The 22,847-nt window shown below is 35.1% G+C and overlaps 1 protein-coding gene and 1 long non-coding RNA gene across 8 annotated transcripts in view; one reads left to right on the forward strand and one right to left on the reverse strand.

Moving 5' to 3' along the window:
- tenm4 (teneurin transmembrane protein 4) overlaps positions 1-22,847 on the forward strand; it is a 243,565-nt gene that overhangs the window by 25,524 nt on the left and 195,194 nt on the right. The gene's annotated exons all lie outside the window — the stretch shown is intronic.
- LOC127176840 (uncharacterized) lies at positions 4,591-7,235 on the reverse strand. 2 transcript variants are annotated; one of them, XR_007829155.1, is made up of 7 exons: positions 7,140-7,235; positions 6,713-6,847; positions 6,499-6,553; positions 6,067-6,217; positions 5,452-5,580; positions 5,180-5,275; positions 4,591-5,075 (listed from the first exon to the last, which is right to left on the reverse strand). It is a non-coding gene; the product is annotated as an uncharacterized LOC127176840 (long non-coding RNA). The 2 variants fall into 2 exon arrangements; XR_007829154.1 differs by lacking the exon at positions 5,452-5,580.

Consider the following 22,847-nt stretch of genomic DNA (forward strand, 5'->3'; position numbering starts at 1 on the left):
TATGGAGTGATAAACAATCTGTATTCATAACCCAAAGGTTGCTGGTTTAAAGCCCAGATTTGGTGATTCACGAGTAAGCCATACAGAATCTGAATTTCCAGAGAAATCCAATGCCAGTGCTACATTTATTTGATCAAAAAACATTAATATTGTGAAAATTTAAAATAACTGTTTTCTATTTGAATATATTTTATCATATAAGCTATTTCTGTGATGACAAGGCTGAATTTTATTTACACTACTGCTTGATATTTCTGTGAAAACTGAAACTTTTTTTAAGGATTTTTTGTAGGATTCTTTGACTAACTAGACACTTGAATCAGGGCCCTATGAAATCCATTTAATTTTTTTCCCAAATTCCCAAAATTTTTCTGTTTTAATTTTTCTAGATTAAGTTTTTTTTTTTTTTTATTTACATTTTTCTGGACTAAAGTCGAATTAGCATGTCTAATTAAATAAAATCATGACACTTATACAATTTAAGATCAATTTACTAAAAGTTTAACAAAAATTACGTTTTGTGGCCTATGAATAATAATAATAAAAAAATCTCACCTTATGTTTTATTGTTATTGTTTTAGCATGCCTAATTATTTGAATGCATAAAAGCAACTTTTATGCATTGAAATATGCACCCCCCCCCCCCCCACAAAAAACCATTGATTCAAGTTAACCAAACTTTTATGCCATGAATTCCTTTAAACTTCTGATGCCAGTGTTACTCAAATTACGACAGACGCTGAAATCACTGCGCACTTCAGTATGTGAGTAGAAAATGAAACCGCACGTCTGTGCTGTTCATTCATTCATTTTTGCGGCTTAATATTTACAGATATTAGTGTATATCACGATTTGACTAAGTGTAATTACCTACTTTTGGTTAATTTATTCAAACTTTGATAAATTCTGTGATATTCTGCGTTAAACTGTAAATTCTGTTTTTATGACTGGATTCTGTGATTCCGTCCACATTTTCTGCATCGCGGTGTTCATAGGGCCTTAACTTATGAATGATAGTGTAAATTTACTAAAATGTTTGGTGGACACTTTTGAGTGATGGGATTTTTTTTTTTACTTTGAGTATATGGCCAGCCTTAGGTGGGGAATCGTGGATAATTGTGGTTGTGTGAAAGATGTTTTGATGAACATAGTCTGTGACATATTCTTCTGTAGATCAGGTTTGTAATAGAGCAATCTTTCATTGTAAAGGGAACATCAGATGCCCATTTTATACAAGTTGTTATGATTATTTAGGCTCTTCAATGTCTGTAACATACTTTGGTTAAAATTCCTCAATGGTTGTGTAAAACAACACCCTTTTTTGTCTTGTCAGAAACAACTCCGTTCACAGCGACCTGATTCGGTGCGTGTTTCTTTAAATGATGCATGTCTCTTTAAATGTTAATGAGCTACTGCTCATTCCAACCCCTCTCTTCCATGTTTGTCGACACAAGACACATGAAGATCTGTATATGGTTCTGAGGTGGTCTTATTCAGATATATATGTAGAAACTGGCTTCAAATTGAAATGACTAACTGGATGACACAGTTTCAGACTCAGACAGCCCAGACAGCTCAGACAGTCTGTGTTTTCTTTTCAGCTTTTCAGAGCTGGCAGACAAACCAAACTAAAAGCTAAAAAAGTGAAAATTTCCTCCAACGTCCCCTTTAAGTCAAAAGTAAAATGTAACCAATTTAAGTGGCTATTTTTTGATCAGACCACAAGTAGCAATTCATAATAAATTAGCGTTGGTCTTCATGTTCATTCTGCAAGGTTGTGTGTTGATTAGTTTTGTGAAAAGAATATTGAGTCTGACAGAATTCCAGAAGAACTGAATCCGGGAAGGTTTGTAAAAGCTTTGTCCATTATTAGAACGGAGCATGTCTGTTTCGTTTCTTACAGTTCACCGAACCCACTCAAGCCAGCAGAGATGCGGAGAATGTACAGCAATCCGTTCTCCCATGATGCTGTTGTGGGTACCACCAAGACACTGAATAACTAATGTGATAAATGCAGTGAAAATGCTAGGGATTTACTTGTGTAGTGGTTACATGTGTGGATTTGCGACCATACTGTGACATATTTCCGAGCAAATGGGCTTACTGAAGAAGAAAAAATCTAGTGTGAGGGTTTATTTTAGTTGTTGATTGGATTGTAAAAAAAGCGGACCACTAAGACCAACAACATGAAACACAATAACATGCAGTTACTGTATCATTAGTATATTACTTAAGTTTTTAGGGTTGTTGTATAACCAGTGATGTTTGTGAGTCAGATGCGAGTTCTTCTGCAGACTTCTTCTGTTGCAAACCATAAGGCCTGGAGCTCTAGAGGAGAGCGGAACCTTCTCTGCTGGAATTCCTGCTCAGAACGCTTCTTGTTGCAACGGATCATCATCCCGCAGTTCTGATGAAAGAGAGTATGTCAGTTCCAGTCCTCGTCTTCCGGCTCATGACCTGCCGCCCACCTACAGTGTCATGAGCCAGTCTCGTCTATTGAAAGAGAATATGATTTTGTTGCATAATCCAGAAATAAAGTTCACTGAGCATTAAGTTGTGTAGAGGTGGCAAAAATCGGTAATTATAGTTGGCACGTTTCATGAAGGCTATACTTTTGTGTCTTATTACATATTTGAAGCACACATCCCATGTTTTGCCTGGCCAGAACTGATACAAAGTTATTATTTTGCATAAAATTAATTTAGCATGAAAAGTAGCTTGTTTTATATACTTCAAATGACTGTGACCTTAAAATAATATTTTTGACCTGTTTTACCTCAGATGTCATCAAAGTCATTTGAACTGAATTGATATTCATATAATTATAGTAGAAAATCACTTAATCAACTAATTTTACGTACCGAAATGTAATATGTAATATGTTTTGAACAACTCTGTTACCACATGATTTGGCCTCTTTTTACAGCTGGACAAGAAGACAGGATTCTCAGTTTTTACAAATATTGTAGTACTAACACATTCACTAAGCTTCGCTTTCAACCCTGTTATTCATGTTGTTGCAAGAAGAAAACAAACCTTTTTTCCCCCCACCTTTAATTGATAGGTTTACCAATAACTACAAATCAATATTTGATCCCAAACCAACTAATTTTACTGAGTGACAACTTAATTTAGGCTGAATCTCATGACAACGTGGAACTATTTTACATTTTGGCAAATTGGGTAAACTTTTATGATCTCATTAATGTTTGGTATAGAGGCGGACATTCATGTTACTTTTTTTTCCCCCCTAAATAATTGAACAAATCACATTGTTACCCATTAATGCGAAATAGAAAAGTCTTCTCATGAGATTGAGCTGCTGTTACCCATTGTTTATTTTTATTAATTACATTTTATTGATATTTGTCCCAAGACTTGTCCCAATTTTTTGGGAAAAAATTGCTAATGGGAATAGAAAATAAAATTCCTTCTTGTAATATAGTTTTGTTTGGTCTCCTGAGGTTGATGATCTACATTTTCTGAAGGTTTCATTGACCATTATATACAGTATATTTGTGAAAATTGTGAGAATGTTTTTTTTCTTCTTCTTTTTCATTTCATTTTTACTTCTTTTTTTTTTCTTTTAGGTGTGCATTTCATTAGTATTAAAGAATTGAATCCTACTGCTGAAATTGCAAATGAGACAAAATTGGGAACATTATTGTTATTAAATGGATTATCCATTGTAGTGCTGTAACATTTTTGATTTTAATACAATTTGGCAGTATCCGTAGGCTGGAATTGCCCTTTTCGGCATGACTTGAATTAGTGAATCCAAATCTGAAGTAACATGCAGTATTTTCAGTGGTATTTCAGTTTGTATCAGTAAGACAGGTTGTGCCTTAAGGGTGTCCAAAACACTCACAAGTTTTAATGGCTGTTTCATGGTGTAGGTTATTTGCATTATCTTCCAGCAATAATTTTTTTATTATCTGAAAATGTAAGTCTATATCTGATTTATAAGCACTAGCACAAATATACTCTGTACCATTATAGAGTATAAGCAGTAGTAATGCTTACCATCGTAAGATCATTTACTGCTTTTAATGTATCTGAAAGTGTTAAAGTGTTAAATAATGCTCTGTAGGGTGTGAAAGGTGAAAATGTGCAGTAACATTACTACACTGTAAACCCGGATAAGTTCTACTAACTTAAAAAAAATTGAGGCAACTGATTGCCGCTATTTTTTTAAGTTTGCAAACTTAAATATCATCAGTAAGCATATAGCTACTTACTTTGAGTACCTGTAAATTATAAACAAACATTAATTTAAATCAAAATATATATTTAGTGTTTTGTTCATCTTTACTTTAGTGCAACTCAAAGTTTTGAGTACTGACAACTTTAATTATTTCACTTAATTAAAATATCCCTCAAATATATATCAAAATTTTTAATTGATCTAAACTTAGTTTAAGGAGCTTTAAGTGTTATTAAATCAAATTATATAATTTACATAACTTAAATTGTAGTAGTAATGTTACTTAAATATTTTGTGGCAACTGATTGCCTTGTTTTTTTTAAGTTTCCTGTACTCAAATATCTACATTTTACAACTTAACAGTACAAATTACAAATCTGAAATCATTAAACAAAGTACAAAAATTTATTATAAAACATGAGACATTAAAACAGTTCTGTGCAATAAAAAGGCACACCAGCTCAAATAAATTACATTAAAATATTACCTTAACAGCCATTATGCCAACAAAAACTGTGACCACAGTTCTGTGCAACAAAAAAAGGCATACCTGGCATGAATCAGCAAGTCATTCTTTAGAGCCAGCACCCTTGGCTTAAGTTTGCCATCATCAAGACCCAAAAGAACCTTCTAAATAAACTCAAACGTGTTGGCCATCTCTTTTGGATATGAGAGATCCAATGCATAGATTAAGCCAAACATCAAAAGGAAAGCATCAGAGTCTCTGAAGGTTTGTTATGACAACTCCATTCTCAAGGATGATCAAAATCTTCTCTGTATTGTACCGAACTGCAATGTCTGGGAGTTCTCGGATGACTGTCAAAAGGGCAACTGATGAATCAACATCTGGCTCTTCTGAATCATCTTCAATCTGGATGTAAAAAGTATTGAAACACAATTACCAAATGCTATCTTACCAGTGTGAAAAAAATGCTGAAATATAATCCTAAGAAATATGCAGAATAAGTGACTTACCGTGCATATTTTAAAGAATTTTGAGGTGTCTTCTCTCAGATACACAGGAAGTGCACAGAGCGCTGTTGTTCGCCTTGTGTGTACATCATGTTGATCCTTAAAGTTCACATTGAAAACAATGTTAAAAGTGGAACACACACGTTTTAGCCAGCACAAAACCAAACAATGCTAACTTGACACAGAATGAATGCCAAAAAGTTGATCAAGGCATAGATAAAACTCTTAAAGGGACAGTTCATCCAAAAATAAAAATTGTGTCATCATTTACTCACCTTTAAGTTGTTCCAAATCTGTATAAATGTCTTTGTTCTGATGAACACATGATGATATTGAGAAGAATGTTTATAACCAAACAATTATTGGACCCCATTGACTACCAGCATTCTTCCAAATGTCTTCCTCTGTGTTCATCGAAACAAAGTATAGTAAGTTATACAGATTTGGAACAACGAGCAAGTAATTCATGACAGAATTTTCATTTTTCTGTGAACGATCCCTTTAAAAGTTTTTTTTTTAATGTATTTTAAATCAACGGTTCTCAAACCTGTCCTGGAGGACCCCCTGCACTGCAAATTTTGTATGTCTCCCTCATCTACACACATGATTCCATTCATCAGCTTGTTGTAGAAACTGCAAGAACTAAATTGGGTGTGTCTGATCAGGGAGATATACAAAATGTGCAGGGCAGGGGGTCCTCCAGGAAAGGTTTGAGAACCACTGTTCTAAATTAAATACAAAAATTCAGAAAATGTTTACTCATCACTTAGTACATGATAAATCCAAGTCATAGTTAGACTTATATATTTGGATCAAGTGATAATATTCAGTATATACAGTCAAAACAATGTCTGTTGAAGCATTAAACAACAATAATACCATGATAATACCTTTAAGTCATAAAAGTGCATCAGCAGTTTTTCCAGTCTTCGCTGCTCTCTGTCGATATAAAGTCATCAGGCGAAAACTGTGGCGGTCTAGCTCTGCGTAAAATGTGTTTGTTAAATTCTGGTTGGTAATGCGCTGAAATTCAGCACATACCTGAAACAGAAGACAAGAAAAGCATGTCACAAACCGACTGAATATATTAAATACATTTTTAAACACACAATTAGAGTTTATTATATCTGTGATTCCAAACGTAGAGCTGGCCAGCATCCAAGGATCTCTTTCACTGGTGATGGACTAACTTTTGAATAATGACTATGCTGCAATTGAATGTGTGTGAGCAAGTGTGTTCTGGATTGAAATGAGGCTGTACACAGCTTACAGTCCCAAGCCATCCCTCTAATTCACCAAACAAAAATCTAAGACAAATTTACCTGGAAGTTGTCCCAATTTTTGTAACTGTAACTTTCAACTTGCTCAGCAGAGATCCTAAAAAAAAAAAAAAAAAAAAAAAAGTTGAAATTAAACCTAAACTTCAGATGCAATAAATAAACATTTAATTCAGTATTTTATTTATTTATTTATTTTTTTTTTTACAAATTTTTATATTTTGTAATAGAATTATATTTGCAAGAATGTGTGTCTCACCTTAGGAACTGCAATAGGAACAACGTGGACTCAATAGGCCTGTGAAGTTCAAACTAGTTTTATGCATCAAAAGGTCGAAGAAAAGATAACACAAAGAAAACTAATTTTCATCAAATGATCTGCAGCTGACTCCACCTATACAAAAATACACACATTTTCAGAAAGTCCAAACTGTAAGACTGCATATGTACTGCATCATTTAATATCCTTTTTTTGTAATATTCTTTCAAAACAAAAGACAACCTTATTTGGTATTTCTTAAAAAATGTTGAATTTTAACAGGCAGTGACAATCCTAAAAACATAATGCCAATGAAATAACCTTTAACTTCAGATTTACGTAAACATTTAGCGTCAACGGGGGAAATTTCATTAAACAAAATCTATGTTCGTGTAAGGATTATGTTACAAAAATGTTCGTGTCTCACCTTGGGAACTGAAACTGCGGGAACAGCGTGGACAGATGGACCGGACAGGCCTGTTAAGTTCAGACTACTTTTATGCATCAAATCGTCGAAGAAAACTATCCATAACACAAAGAAAAAGATAGAACACGCACTTTCACCAGATAACCTGCAGCTGACTTCACGTATAGAAAGAATACACGACTTAATATGTTTAAAAATGTTCATGTGCGCTGCATCATTTAATATCCTAACGTTAGAGAAATTTAGATATGCTTGTACACTTTTAACTGGTAGCTCTATTCTAAATATTCTGAAAAACTGTACACATTAACTAGAAAACCTAACGAGCGTGGATGGTGTGAGTGTAGCCGATACCAACTATAAATAGACGGCAACATTATTTGAAACAGCTGAATACTTGCATATGTTTGTAGACATCCAAATAGAGCGCGAACTTCTGTGCATCTGTTTGAAACACGCCTGAGTGCACGTTCAGCGATGACGTCACTTTTTCGTAAAAAAAGACGCCACTAGAGGGCGTATGTTTGACATTAAAATATTTGATTATGGTTGAATCTATTTTTCAAGTTCCCTAAACTCATAACTTTAGTGTAGTTGTAAAAACTAAAACTAAAAATTACTGTTAACTTAAAACTCTGATAGATGTTGTGTAAACTGAAAAATAATAGTTAGCTAAACTTTTTGGCACATTTTGAGTACCAGGTACTTTACATTATAAGTTAGTTATACTGTTTGGGTTTACAGTGTAATAGTAAACACTCGCACTGCCTTTTTGAAACCATGCGGCTGCTCTTAAAGGATACTGAAAGGTACTTTAGCTTTCGCTTCCCGACTGTTCTCTCTGATAACACTATATCCCTTACCTGACCTTTTCTTTTAGCCGTGTACTGACAGGGGCCTTTAATATGAGGCATGTAGTCTGCTGTCTGCTTTGTGGTAAGGAATGATCATTTTTCACTAGGAATCTAGTAATGACTGGACCTCAAATTATAGTTATGGGTCCATAAAATATATCTGCTCTTGGATTACTTGAACTGGTTCATGCCTTGTAAAAGGATTAGGATGGGATTGTAATTGATATTTATGTCAAACAAAAACAAAAGAGATGCAGTGTGTCAATTAAATGTGTTATGCATCGTAGGGAAAACAATTTAATCATTTTTGATTAATTGTCAGACTTCAAATTACTCGCTCTTCCTTAAAATATAGTGTTTTTGGCCTGTTCCACCTTAGAGGTCTTGAATATATCTAACAATTAAAGTCATTTGAATTGACATTCAGTTTACTGTAGCATGTAAATAATACTACTTAATATTCTAATATTTTACAATGTAATATTACCACATGTTTTGGCTTCTTTCTACAGAATTATGAATTGTATTTTTTTCTTAGTGTTTAAAACGTTATTGACTTTGAGAGGTTGATGGTCAACATTAAATGCATGCTTAGATTTTAAAATGGGTATTGGATTTTCATTGAATATTATTGGGATAATAATGTCAAAAAAAAGACAAAAAGAAAGTGTTTTTAAAACACAGGGAAAACAAATAAATCATTTTTAATTAAGTTACGCAAAATACAAATTAAAGGCCAGTAGGAAATAATTATAGTTCATTTTCTTAATTCGCTACTGGCATGTGTAGGAAAAGTTTATTTTGGACTCAACATGTGTTGAGTGTGAACAGAGTAAGCTAAAAAAGACAGATTCATTTTAAATGGCTAAGCAGTTTGATGTGCTTGCCTACACATTTTATATATTTTAAAGTCATCTGACATTCACATCAGCATTTGCATGCTGTGACTCATTTTAAATGGCAACAACAACAACAAAAATCTTATTACAAACCTATGACTTCAATACTATTGTGGTCCAAGACGAGTGCTGACGTTTCTTGCAAAATAAGCATCGTATTGTTGTGAGGCTGTCGACATAAGCTGCCTGCGTAGACAGCATTTTAAAGCATCAAAGATACACTCCCAAACAAAGAGTGTTCCAAAAGGCAGCAAAAAGTATGTTTCCTTATTAGATAACTCATTTCCACCACATTTGGACAGAATTGTGTGTATCCTTTGTGGAAAATGCAATCCCAGAAACACTACAATGAACTTAGTGAAAGAAAACACAAAAAAATCCAAAATGGTTGAGAGAAATGTTCATTACAAAAAATGCGATTTCCAGAAGAAGTACTGATGGAAATAACTCAGGCTTCTTAGAAAAAATGTCCTCAATCTGTTTTGTATTTCTGTGCCGTTAAGATCATGTTAGCGTAGCAACATGCTAATAGCAGTCTCTGCTTAAAGTTAGCAATTAGCATCAGCCAGTTCCCTTTTAATTCGTATAAAAGGGAAAAACATGAGTGTTTACAGACCTGCAGTGTATGTGAAGTGTTTCAAATCAGTCTCCGTTTTGGTTAGCATGCTACCTATGTAGGTGGTAGATAGAAAGGCTAGGTTTTATTATAGAGCCATAATGTAGAGTCTGTAATTTATAATGTGTCTTTGAAGGCCACACCAGTGATTTATCAAATGCTTTGATGTTCACATTCAATAATGATATACAGTGACTTTTGCATTAACTACAGGCACGGATACATGGCTGTATGTAAAGCGTTTTAGAACAGAAGAAAAAAATAATGCGTTTTTCTAGTGCTTTCTGTGGGATAGCATTTCATTTGTCTTTGAAGCTGACTCTGTTGATGTCCTCCTTGGAGATGTGAACAAATACATCTGTTCTTCACATAGCGTTTCTTTAATTACTGTGGATTCACAATCGTGTACATGGACGTTGACATTTTTATAGCTTTATGTGCCAGTTTTTTTCTGACAATGCACGCATGTAGGCGGAATATTGATCTTTGTTGTTGAAGCTTGATGACATGATGAATATGTGGTCTGTTGGGATCTTGTTATGTGTTGGGGTCAGTGCTTGTATATGTCAGGTTGTCGTCAATTTGTAGGCACAGGCAAAGTGTGAATAGTAGTAATGATGTTGATCATCTTGATTGACACTACTGGAACTGGACTTGTAGTTCTCTTGTCATGTATATGCTCCTTCTACTTTAAAGGAGAAGTCCACTTCCAGAACACAAATGTACAGATAATTTACTCACCCCCTTTTCTTCCAAGATGTTCAGAGTTAGAGTACGAGTTAGAGTTAGAGTATGTCGAAAAACTCGCATCTCGTTTTCTTCCCTAACTTTAAATCGCCCTACATCACTGCAGAAGTACCGACCCACTGTTTACAAAGTGGACATACAAAGAAGATCAAACGCCCTTTACAAAAAAACAAAAGGTAAAACAGCAATGTAGGACAATTTTGACGTTGAAGAAGAAAACGAGATGGGAGCTTTTCGACATGCCCTAACTGTATTGACCCGGATTACACAGACTACACATGCGCATCGTAGAAATGAAACAAGACGAGCATTTGAGGTTAAAAAGTATATAAATTGTCAATTTGTTTAGAAAATGACCGATCATTTCGCTAGATAAGACCCTTCTTCCTCGGCTGGGATCGTTTAGAGCCATTTGAAGCTGCATTTTGGAAGTTCAAACTTTGGGGCACCACTGAAGTCCACTATATAGAGAATATTCCTGAAATTGTTTCTTTAAGAAACATAATTTCTTATCGACTGAAGAAAGAAAGACATGAACATCTTGGATGACAAGGGGGTGAGTCAATTATCTGTAAATTTTTGTTCTGGAAGTGAACTTCTCCTTTAATTAAACTAAATTGGATTTGTTTCAAGCTTTTTGGCAAAATTTCAATGTTAGCAAGTTTGACTGATGTGGGTTTTGCATTGGCTTCATATCTAGAGATCAAAATGTATAATAAAATGTTTATTATTTACATTATACAATCTAATTTCTGAAATGAGTTTTCATTTTCACATATTTATCTAATGTATTACATTTTTCAAGACAAAATGTGACAAGTGCTTTTGCGGTGGCTGGGGTGTTTGGAGTAGCTTTTGATGGATTGCTATGTGGTCGCTATATCATTGCCAGCTGATCAAAATAGTTCGTTTGATTGCTTGCAAAATTAAAAGTATGTTTTGGAAGCGTTTTTGAGATTTAAACATGCTGCTACAATGGTATGGTGTTGTCAAAGCATTGCTATGCAGGGTTTGTCATGCAAACAGTTTTTGGTGTGTCGATATATGGTTGCATTGCCAGTTCATCAAACAACCTACCCTGGGAAGTCTGATGATCTTTTGATCTCTCTTCCAATGAAAGTGTATATTTCGCATGTATTTTTGTCTGCCAGCTGAAAAACCTTGTGGTTATTTGATTGTAAAGGTGTTCTGAGTATCTTCTGATCTCTCTTTCAATGAAAGTGGATTATTTTGTCAGGCGAAAATTGTTCATTTGATTGCATAGAAGTATAGGAGGCTGGAAGCAATTGCAAGTTTTAATTAGTGTCAGTGATGACACATTTTGCACCATGACTCAATTATCGAACCAAGGTACTTTTTAGTGTGTTTTTTTTTTTTTTTCACTAATAGTTTTGTCTACCAGGTGAAAAACAATAGTTTGATTGCATAGAAAGTTGTATTCTGTCATTACTGGAAGCAATGACATCTGTGAGATCTGTCAGTGAGATCTGAGATTCTTTTGGTCAGTTTGCACTCAATTATCTAGCCAGCAAAATGTGTTTTACTCCATGTTCAGGAACATGTGTGTTTATATAGAATACTTTGCTGTTTGCACCATTTCAGGGGGCACTTGTATATATAATTACAGCAATATCACTTAGTGCTACCAAAAGTTCACTGAGCTTTACTATAAACAGTATAACATTTAACTGCAGCATGCATACTGTGCCTTGCTCTCTGGGGAGCTCCTTAAAGAACAGACTTACTGTACTTCTCAGAAGAAAAACCAAGGTAACCATGGCAAATATTAAAGTGTTAAGATGAAAGAGACAAGCTTCACTTGCACCCTAGGCGATTATTACTGCAGCGGTGCTCCGCTCAGCACGAATACAGACACACAGCTATTTGACATTTTGCAATAGTGGGATAATTGCCCAAAATGCACAATAATCTCCATTGACGGTTTTGAGGATATCTGACCAGAAGGGCACAGAGACAAGATAATCAGGGAGAAATGGATGGGTTTACTCTCCAGAAGTGAATACTGATGCTTGTTTTCGCTTTACGTAACGAAAAGCTCATTTGCATTTGCTGGCTCAGCGCCTTTCAGATTTCTGGTCTGAATTAATTTACTTTTTTCCTTGCGTCTTTTGTTCGCTGAAGAAACTAGGAAACATGAATGTACATTTATTTTCATCTGGCTATTGGGATTATGAAGGACATTTTTCTCAATTTGTTGCCAATATTCTGAGATAAGAAATAAGACTTCACATCACTGAACTGCATATTCTTTGCGGTGGTGTGTAGGTTTTCTAGAATACGAGGTGCACGGTTTACGCATAGTCTTTAGTAGATCCGACACGTGGATGAATGCACAAGTATCGCTCTTGATAGAAAACAAGGTTTCAAGGTCAGTCTATGAATGCTGGCTAGGGAAAATCATATTTTTCAAGTGTTATTCAGAATTGGCATAATAATAAGTCTGTGTGTATCCCGAGGCAAGATGGTCATGCTGTTCTTAGTGTTGCACAGTATAGGATATTTTAGTTATCGGTAAAGTCAATATGCATATATAAGTTTTCTAAAAAGGGACATCTAGGATTCACTTTAACTTTGCTAAATCTTTAAACCATTTTTTCCCACAGATCTGTTTATTTGTACAAAAATACATTTGAAATGTACTTCATATAATGGCTTGTATACAACTCTTATATGAAGAACATAAGTAAAGTAAAAGAAGAAACTTTATACCTGTTTGCAAAATGTGGCGCGACTCCCAAAAACCTTGGTATTTGCTTGTAAAAATGTATACTAATGATTTAATGAACAATTCATGATATTTGTGGAAAAACACCCTTTATCTTTTACAATATATTGAAAAACTTTTTTTGAAAAATTAAGATTTATGCTGTATGTATGTATGTCAGTGTATGCTGAGATTTATTCAAGGTGTAGTTATAATTTATTATTACTTTTTACTTGCTGATTATCACATGACATTTCTTAAAATGGAATAAATTATATTTGTACCAGAAAAATATAACATTTCTAAGAGCTTGGCAGTTGGAACTTGATTTTTTTTAAAACTAGATTAAAAGATTAAAGGAGAAGTTCACTTCCAGAACACAAAATTACAGCTAATTTACTCAGCCCCTGTCATCCAAGATGTTCATTTCTGTCTTTCTTCAGTCGTAAAGAAATTGTTTTTTGAGGAAAACATTTCAGGATGTAGAACGATTTTGAAGTTGGAGAAAATGAGATGGGAGTTTTTCGACATACCCGTCTTAACTGTCTTGAACTGGAATACTGGAGTTTACGCAGAGCTAGACAAGACGAGCATTTGAGGTTAAAACATATACATTGCATTTTTTTATTTTTAGAAAATAACTGATCGTTATTTCTTGGCTGGGATCATTTAGAGCCCTTTAAAGCTAAATTTAAACTGCATTTTGGAAGTTGAAATTTACAGGTGCCATAGAAGTCTACTATATAGAGAAAAATCCTGAAATGTTTTCCCTTAAAAAACTTCTTTACGACTGAAAAAGAAAAACTTGAAAATAGGATGACAAGGGGGTGAGTAAATTATCTGTAAATTTATGTTCTGGAAGTGAACAGCTTCTTTAAAGACTTTGCTTAAAGATTATTTTCTTTATCATGGAAACTTCTCAAAACAAGACCTAAATGGCTACGTAAAAAAAAAAAAAAAAAAAAAAAAATATATATATATATATATATATATATATATATATATATATATATAATGTGTATATATATGTATATAATGTGTGTACTGAGGAGTTATTTTAAATCTGCTCAGTATTTTTTTTCATTCTGTAACCTCTTTGTTACAAGAAATGGATTTTCTTGCCTATCACTCAGCAAAAAAAAAAAAACATGAGTGTTTTCATGTCAAATATTTATCATAAATATCAGCTTTAATTATGAATAAATTGAGAATTTAGGATGGTTTCAAACTGACTGTAAGCTCCACTAGTTGCAGAAAATCTGACATATAATCTTATAAATCTCCAATGCTCCAATCTTCATTCATATTGAAATTAATCCAACAATATATTAATGTGTAAAGCTTTAATCTGCAGCAACAATAATCTGCATTTGGCAAATAATGCTATATGCAATTATTTGGGATTTAGTTTGGTTAATTAATCAGCATGTATCAGCATGTAATTTATTTAATTTTAAAAACTGGTAACACTGGTAATATGAATAATATAAATATTTAAATAAAGCACAGGGTAAATCTTTCTAGAACATTATCATTTCTGATCTATTTTAAAGTAACAATTGTGCTATTTCCAAGACTAATATCTCAAATTCTCGTGACTAATGTACAATATCTCAATGTGGAGTAGAACAACATTGAAAATATATGACTGTCATTTTTTCCTTTTGCTTTAAAAACAACAACCACAAATATGTTTCTGCCTAGTAGTGGAAACATTTGTTGTTTATTATAATCATGAAATCATACCGACATATGTTGTTTCAGACACAGCATAAAGCTGTGTAATCACGATGCTAATATCGTTAATCAATCAACCTAGCAACCGTTTTGAACATAAAATTCCTTTATTTTTCCGCACCGTTAACTAGCACGAGTGCATGTAGCTAGCGTGAGGCGTGTTATCCTGTGTCAGGATGATTAGTAGCTCTTTCTCCCCTTTCCTCAGGGATGTGTACGGCCCCCTCCACCCCCTTCTATTGAAACCGCTAGCGAGCTGGAGCGACTTGTTAACAGAAGCATGGCTGTTAACATTTTGTATTCCTGTGTTGCCCTTAGCTAACACCAGGCCAGCGGTGGGCGACGCTCTGCGGCGGGAGGGTGCTAGATGTGCTCCCGTGACAATGGAGGCAACGCTGGCCCTGATTCCACAACTGTGCTGAGAAGCGGAGGGGCCTCTGGGGACGGCTCAGGTTACCGCCGTCGCATCCTGCTGCATTAGCAGGGCATGGTGAAATAACAACCTGCCATCTGGAACGCCCGGCTAGCCTCTGCACAGACTCCCGATCGTGCACACCTTAATTAAGAGTTGTTTGTACAGGCCTCTGCCTTTTTTAGACATTTCTTACACCTAAGCCCATCCATCCCACTTGGGTTCCTTGTTTACATGCTAAGAAATCCACTTTTGCTAATGATGAGTCTCTCAGCAAAGTGTGTTTGGTGACTGTAAAGACACCACAGTTTACTTTCCCTCGTGTTTTTCAGCCAAACCATTTTTATTCAGCTCTTTCTATTCAATGAGAATTGGAAGTCGCATTTGCGACTGAAAACTTCGGTGTGCGACTATGAAAAAAATATTTAGGAGCACCATGTGCGACTGACCCGATCAGCATATTCTGTGTTTGCGCTCAGGGGGGCTTCAAAGGTTTCTACGTGTTTTTGCCACGTTGAGTAATGTATCACAGACATATCTCACAAATCCTTTCATAAACAGTGTAGTGTAAAGTGTAGAGAGAGTGTAAATAAGAGATTGATTGTGCAGTGCTTCGTTGATTATTATGGAACTTTGTGAGATTGTGATGAACTAAGATGAGTGTCAGCTTTTAATGATTTTTGAGGGAGTTTGTAAATGAGATATTGATTTAATACAACAGTTAAATAAACAAGAAGTTAATATTAAGTGACTTACATTGTCTGACTATAACACTATTGCATGATTTTGCTCTATTTCATCGTCAAATATAGTCTAAAACAAGTCACAACTGCTGCGCATCTCCATTCAAACACAGCAGTTTCGATTTTGAATGAGCGTGCATTTTTAAACTAATCTAACGAGTTAATGATTCAAACTTTCCATTCATAAAGACAGTCACTTGCTTTACTCCTGAATGAATCAGCCGTTCGAACGAGTCATGATTCAGTAATTAAATCAGTGAATTGCTGCCACCTACTGGCAGATTTAGTTTCATTTTTAAAGTATTATTTTAGTTATTTAAATCATTTAGGATTTCTGTATTCAAAATTTTATATTTAAAACATTAATCTTAACATGAATTAATGAATTTGATTGCACTCAGGCCACCTCTGAGCCTCTTTAAACATATGAAAATAAACCTATACGAGCCACTTTTGTGTTCTTCTATGCCACCTCTGTAGTACAAAATAATTTTGTTAATACTGATTTCATTTAATTGGTAACGTATTCTTATTAGTAGAATTTTTAAAAAGCTTAAAAAATATAATAAAAAAAAAATGACAAATGATGACATACTTTTAATAAAGTTTATTTATTTTATTATCAAAGTTTATTTATTTATTTAATAAATAAATAAAGTTTGAAAAATTTCATTGCAAAGGTAAAAACAAAATTATTATTTTTTTTTTCTTTATTATCTGACCAGGATAGTTATACAAGTCTGCCATTTTGGATGTTATGCCCCCCTCCAACAACAATACAAAAATGTCAGAATTTAAAAATATGCTGAGTCATTCAGGCTATTTTATTTTACTTTATTTTATTTGTTCTTTGTAATTGTGACATTATTTGATTTAATTGTGACTTTTTGTCGTAAGTGGCAGTTTTCCACTTCTGTACTGTACTTTTTCTCACAACGTTTAATAACTGCCACTATTTTTAACAATTTAGATTAGTAAATTACTCGTTTCTAGGGGGTTACACAGGATTACTTTATTTATTTTATTTTATTTTAACAAAAAATGAACATAATGTAAGCCCATTCCTCACAAAAAGCTATCGTGTAGCTTCAAAAAACTTGGAATATAGTGGTAAAAGTCTTAAGAACTGCTTTCATATTTGTCCTGTTTTGAGCTTGACACTATGAGCTGCCATTGTAGAGATCTATTACTTTAATTCTGCTTTCAGAGATCTTAAAAGCAGTTTGTAAAGGTAGCATGTTGGAGGTGCATATGAGCGTTGGAAAGATGAAGGTACTCTTTGTGTTGAAGAGATGTTGGTGTAGTATGTTGAGTGAAAGCCCTCGGAGAGAGCAACCGTGCCCTCCGTGCTCAACATGGCCCTCTCATGACCCCACTTTGGGGAAGACAATGAACACCCTTGAAAAGCCTTTTTGTCCTTCCATCCTATGTGCTCTTCTCTTTGTCCCCACGTAAGAGGGGCTTACCTTTGTAAGTCTTCTATCTGCGCCACTCTGGTGAGGTAGAACCTTATGATTTGGCGGTATTGTGGTTCTTTGAGTGTTCCTTGAATTTAATCTCTGTGCTCATGCTTGCTTTTAGTAGATTTTATTAAAAACCACCCCTAAAGAAGTTCCCGTTTTAATTTCCCAGGCCTAAATACAAATTGAAACCTACAGGTTTTGCTTCAGCTGTTGTATAATTGGTTGCATCGCAATTACACCGTTTACGAGAACTGAAATCTTAACGGGCCCCTACACTGCGCAAAGCAATTTTTTTAAACAGTAAATGTGTCTAAAGAGCGTGAAGGGGCTAGAGGGTCTTCAAGGGCTATAGTGAACGAGCTAATTAATGCAAAGTACAGCCATGGGATTCAGGCTCATAACTGGCTTCTTCTGCTCGGTAGTAATCAGTCGGCTTTCGGGGGTGTAGAGAAAGGACACCCTTAGGAGTTAGAGCGGGGCCCCCCTACTTAATAACTTGGCGTGCCACGAGTGAGTTATGCTTTACTGTGTATAAATGAGCCTCTGCATTTGCACCTTGCATACTCATTTATGGACTGAGTCGGCACAGTTCTGCTGGAATTGATTAATGCGCTTTGGCCAAATTAATTTTACAACTACGTAGATCTCAAATTGCTCAGGGAGGAGGAAAAATGGGTGTTGGAGGTCCGTTTTTTTAACGCTGTATTCGCAAAATGATAGACAGCTTGTTTTTTATTTGCTTCTGTCTTCCGCTATGTAATTATAAGCAGGTGCTTTAGTTACAGCATGCTATGTTTAGTTGTGAATCATCCCAAGAGAGTCTTTCTTCGTTATACTGATTTACACAATCCTCTCAGATGTCGTCATGTTAGACTTGATCCCCACCATGCAATGTAAAGATATAGAACTGAAGTGGGCGAAAGTTAATCAGAAAGCTGTTATACTTTGATAGCCAGGGGCATAGAAATGCTCGTAAGAGTTTTTAGGAGTGTTTTTCTTCACTAAAAGTGTGCAGTAAATAGTAAATGTGTAAAATGACATTTCTAAGACCCAGTACAAGTCTAGCAGTTGCATTGGTAAGTGGTAATCTTACCATTGTGACTAGCGCCCACTTACCATTTAAAAACAGTAAATGTAATCTTGACTGCATTTCTTGTGATGGCATCTTGTAATCATTTTCTTGTTATGATATCTTAATATCTCACAACTATGACTATTTTGACTATGACTAATTACTTTCTTGTAATTGCGACTTAATTTTTTGTAATGGAAAGTTTCTTGTAATTATGTGTTTATAGTTCCAGAGTTCATACAAGGTGCTTAAAGTGCTTGAATCACTTGAATTTGAGTTTTTGAAATTTAAGACCTGGGAAACCCTTTGAAAACAGTAATATTCCTGAAGAGGTACATCAAAGGTGCTTGAATTATTGAAAGACAATGTATCTATGAAATCAGTGTTTAATTTTGCCAATAAGCACATATCTTTTCACGCAAAATTCACGCAATTCAAAAAACATCATACCTTTTTTGCTTATTTCAGTTAATGTCAGAAAACAAGTAAGTAGTAGAAAGCAAGTAGTACTACTGACAGTGTCCTGTAAACATGGCTGAAGATGCGAAAAGAGGAACAGATGAACCAAATCACTTGAATCATTTATGCTGGAACCGCTCCGATTGATTCAAACTCATGATTTCGATTATTAATTTCAAGCAATTCACTAGCAAAAACCTGAATTAAATGAGCCATTCATTTTCTTGAATTTTGACATTGCTTGTAACTGTTTTAAAAAAAAAAAACACATAGTGATGGATGAAATGGAGCTTTCAGGAACTGTGAAACAGTTAAACCATTGCATCTCACAATGATTCACTGTTTCAAAGCTCTCCAGTTGGAAGTGTATTGTGAAGCATTTGTCTCAGATTGGGACTTCAAATCGTGTATCGCAAATCTTTTGATTTAGATTAGAACTTTGCGTATCGCAAATCATTTGATTTAGATGGGAACGGTTTGTGAATTATTTCGCGATTTGAATCAGATGATTCACATTCCGATCCAAGTCAAATGATTCGCAGTCCGCGATCTGTGCTTTGCGCTGCGAGTCCTGGTATGAAATGATGGTTCGCAAATCATTATTCAGAATGGGACGTCAGAGAGTGGATCGCAAATCATTTTGTTTCGACTGGAAATTTGTAGCTGGTTTACAAATCTTTTGCTGTAGATTGTGGCTTTGTTGCGGGTTCGCAAATCTTTTGCTTTAGGTCAGGACTTCGGAACAGATCATGAATAATTAGATTCAGATCGGGACTTCAGTGCAGGTTAGTGAATCGTTTGTTTCAGATCAGGATTTCGGAGTGATTTCGCGAATCTTTTTTTCTTCGTTTTTTTCTTAGTTTCTCAGTAGAAAACATCAAACCATTAAGGCAGTACAATAATACAAACAAAAAGAAAAAAAGGAAGAAAAGTATGCACAAATACAAATCCCTTAAGAAAATTAACCGTGGCTTTACTATAGTAAAAGTGTAGTATACTTTGTAATACTTTAGTAGTAATGCTTTGCATGTTCTTCTCTTTATTTTTGCCATTTTTATTAGTCTATTTTTGTTTATCTATTTTTCTTTTTTAGACTTCAATCTTTGATTGAAAATCCAAAAAGTAGTGCTTGAAAGTCCTTGAAAATTTCATTTCACAGCATCTGTACGAACCCTGTAGTTTATAATTGCAACTTTCTTGTAATTGTGACTGAAAATTATAACTTTGTCTTACAAATTGAGAATACTCACATTTTTTTGTAACTGTGACTATTTCTTGGAATTGCAACTTTATTGTCAATGTTTCTTGTAGTTACATCACCATTGCTCATAATTTAAAACTTACTTCTCATAATTTTGACATTTTAAATATAAAACTGCAAATTAATAACTCATAATTGTGACCTCTTGTCTTGTAGTTGACTTTTTGTGCCACGTTTCCTCTTTGTCATTTCCTACCTTAATGCTGATTAATTCTCACAATTTTCCTTTTACTTTATCTCTCAAAATTGCAGTTTATATATGTGTAACATTTTGTTCTGACATATAACAATTGCTCTGAGGTGGAAATGGGCCATAACAGCCACAAGATTGAATTTTAATTTTGTCCTAGCTGTTGGACTGTAAGGAAAATGTGATGCTAGCTTAGATGACCATTGTCAGTTCCATCAAGCGGCGAGTGGCCACAAATTTGGCTTTCTCGTAGGCGCTAAGCTATCCAGAGAGCTATGTGCTCTGTTGCCAGCTTATCGCATAAACGTACGAGTTGGCAGCAGGTTTTTGAGATCTCTGGGCAATGCATTTAGCAGGCTTGATGGCATTTTGAGCCTGGTCACTATCAGTAACAGCCATCGAAGAGCGAGTGGGATTTTCATCACCACTTAGAATCTCAAAGACAGCAGTGAATTCCCACCTGCCACAGTTTCACAGGACTCTCTCAGGTCACAGAGATCTGATGTGCATTACACTTGATCCCTCTTAACGGTAATACTGCAGGAGACTTTACTGGAAAAGTGTTTTGTGGATTGAAGGTTGACGGCAACAGCTTTCCATAGCTAGAATCTGGCACAGATCAGCACTGATTAATTAGAGTCGGACTTCAGCTATACAACGCTGCAGATAAATGAGTGTGTGTTTATCATTAACACCCTCTCCATCTCACTTCACTCGTCCCTTTAGGAGTCCTCCAATCATTTTATTTTCAATCATTTTTCCGCTCCATTAACTTTCAGACGCACACGCAGAAAAGCACGATAACAATAAAACGGTCAACTCAGCACACCCTGCAGTCTTGCGAAACGCAGACCAGATGACCACATCAGCCAGAGTTTTCTCCTCCATTTTAGAAGTAATAAAGGCAGTTTTTGTCTTGGAGTTTACTTAAAAAAATAAAATTCTGTCATTTACTCACTCTTGTGTCATTCCAAACCTGTATAATATTGCTAGATTTTCGCGCAAAAGTACATATTACAACAATTCTCTCTGTCTGTCTCTCTTTACCATAAAAAGTCAGTGTGATTTTGTGCATTTCGTTCTGGAACAACGTTCTGGAAAGTGAGTGAGGACAGAATATTCATTTTTGGGTAAACTGTACCTTAAGTTGTGCACTATTGCACTACCATTCAAAATTTTAGAGTCACTATTTTTTTTTTTTTTGTAAAATAAATTAATTGTTTTATTCAGCAAGGGTGCATTCAATTGAATAAAGCTGACAATAAAAACATTTATAATGTTACAAAAGATTTCTATTTCAAACAAATGCTGTTCTTTTGATCTTTATATTCATCAAGGAATCCTGAACAAAAAGAATTGTCGTTTCCACTAAAACATTAAGCAGCACAACATTGACTATACTAATAATAATAATAAATGTTTCTTGAGTACCAAAATAGTTTGTTAGAATGATTTCTAATGGAATATGTGACACTGAAGACTGGAGTAATGGCTGCAACACATTAATACATTACATTTAAATGGTATTAATATTTCACATTGTATCCTTTTTATTGTATTTTTGTTATTAAAAACAGACAACCTTGGGGAGAATGAAAGATGTGCTTCACTGCATTTTACGGTTTAGCATTATGTTATTTTATTTTTTTTTTAGGGTCATCTTTGGGTCACAACCTACCGGTTGAGAAAGTGTACACAATCTTGTTGTGTTAACTCAGAATAATTTTTGAGAAAAACGCTCAAAAAAGCTCATGCTCGCAGTAAATCCTTCTGTACAATTCTCCCATAAGCCCTCTAAGCGAGACCTCTCGCTCACAGCCGTCAGGCCGCGTATGGAGCCCGTAGCCCCTGCTGGAGACGAACAATAGATGGGGAAAGTGTTAGCGTGGCGTGCTTGCAGGCTGCTGCCAGGCTGTTAAGCGGCGGACTGAAAGCACACCTGTGGAGAGAGGGGGGGCTAATCGGATTTCCCTCTCGGTGTTACGGCCGCTCACCGCTTTTCATATGTTTTATATTTATGGAGCATTGTGGCCCCAGCCAGCGCCCCTCTCCAAACCTCTACGCTCTGATTAGATCCTGGATGATGACTGTGGCCCAGAGCTGCAGTGATCAATCCTAATTTGCTGGTGAAATTAGATTAATATATAAAAGATACAGTGCGCTGACCTGGCGGTTGAAAGAACGTTTCACTGTCACGGATCCATAATGAAGCCCTAAAGAAAGAGACAGACAAGACAATCTCTGTCTTGTTTTTGCCAGAGTGGCTGAACAACCATGCTCTTTATGGCGGTAATGACGGTTGTTATTAAATCGAGAGTGCGCTCGCCTGCCAATCATCCAGGGCGGAACTTAATACCGTAATCCGTTTGCTTCAGATTGTGATGTCATTGCTGGGCCATTGGAAAGACATTTGCCCGATTCATTGAACAGCTTCACAACGGACTCATTAGATTTTCAGACATGTGGGACGTCATACTTTGTCATATCTTGTTATTGTTTACAAGCTTTTTGAAATCTTATTTTAGTTACA

This window comes from Labeo rohita, chromosome 15 (genome assembly GCF_022985175.1).
Source record: "Labeo rohita strain BAU-BD-2019 chromosome 15, IGBB_LRoh.1.0, whole genome shotgun sequence".
NCBI lineage: Eukaryota > Metazoa > Chordata > Actinopteri > Cypriniformes > Cyprinidae > Labeo > Labeo rohita.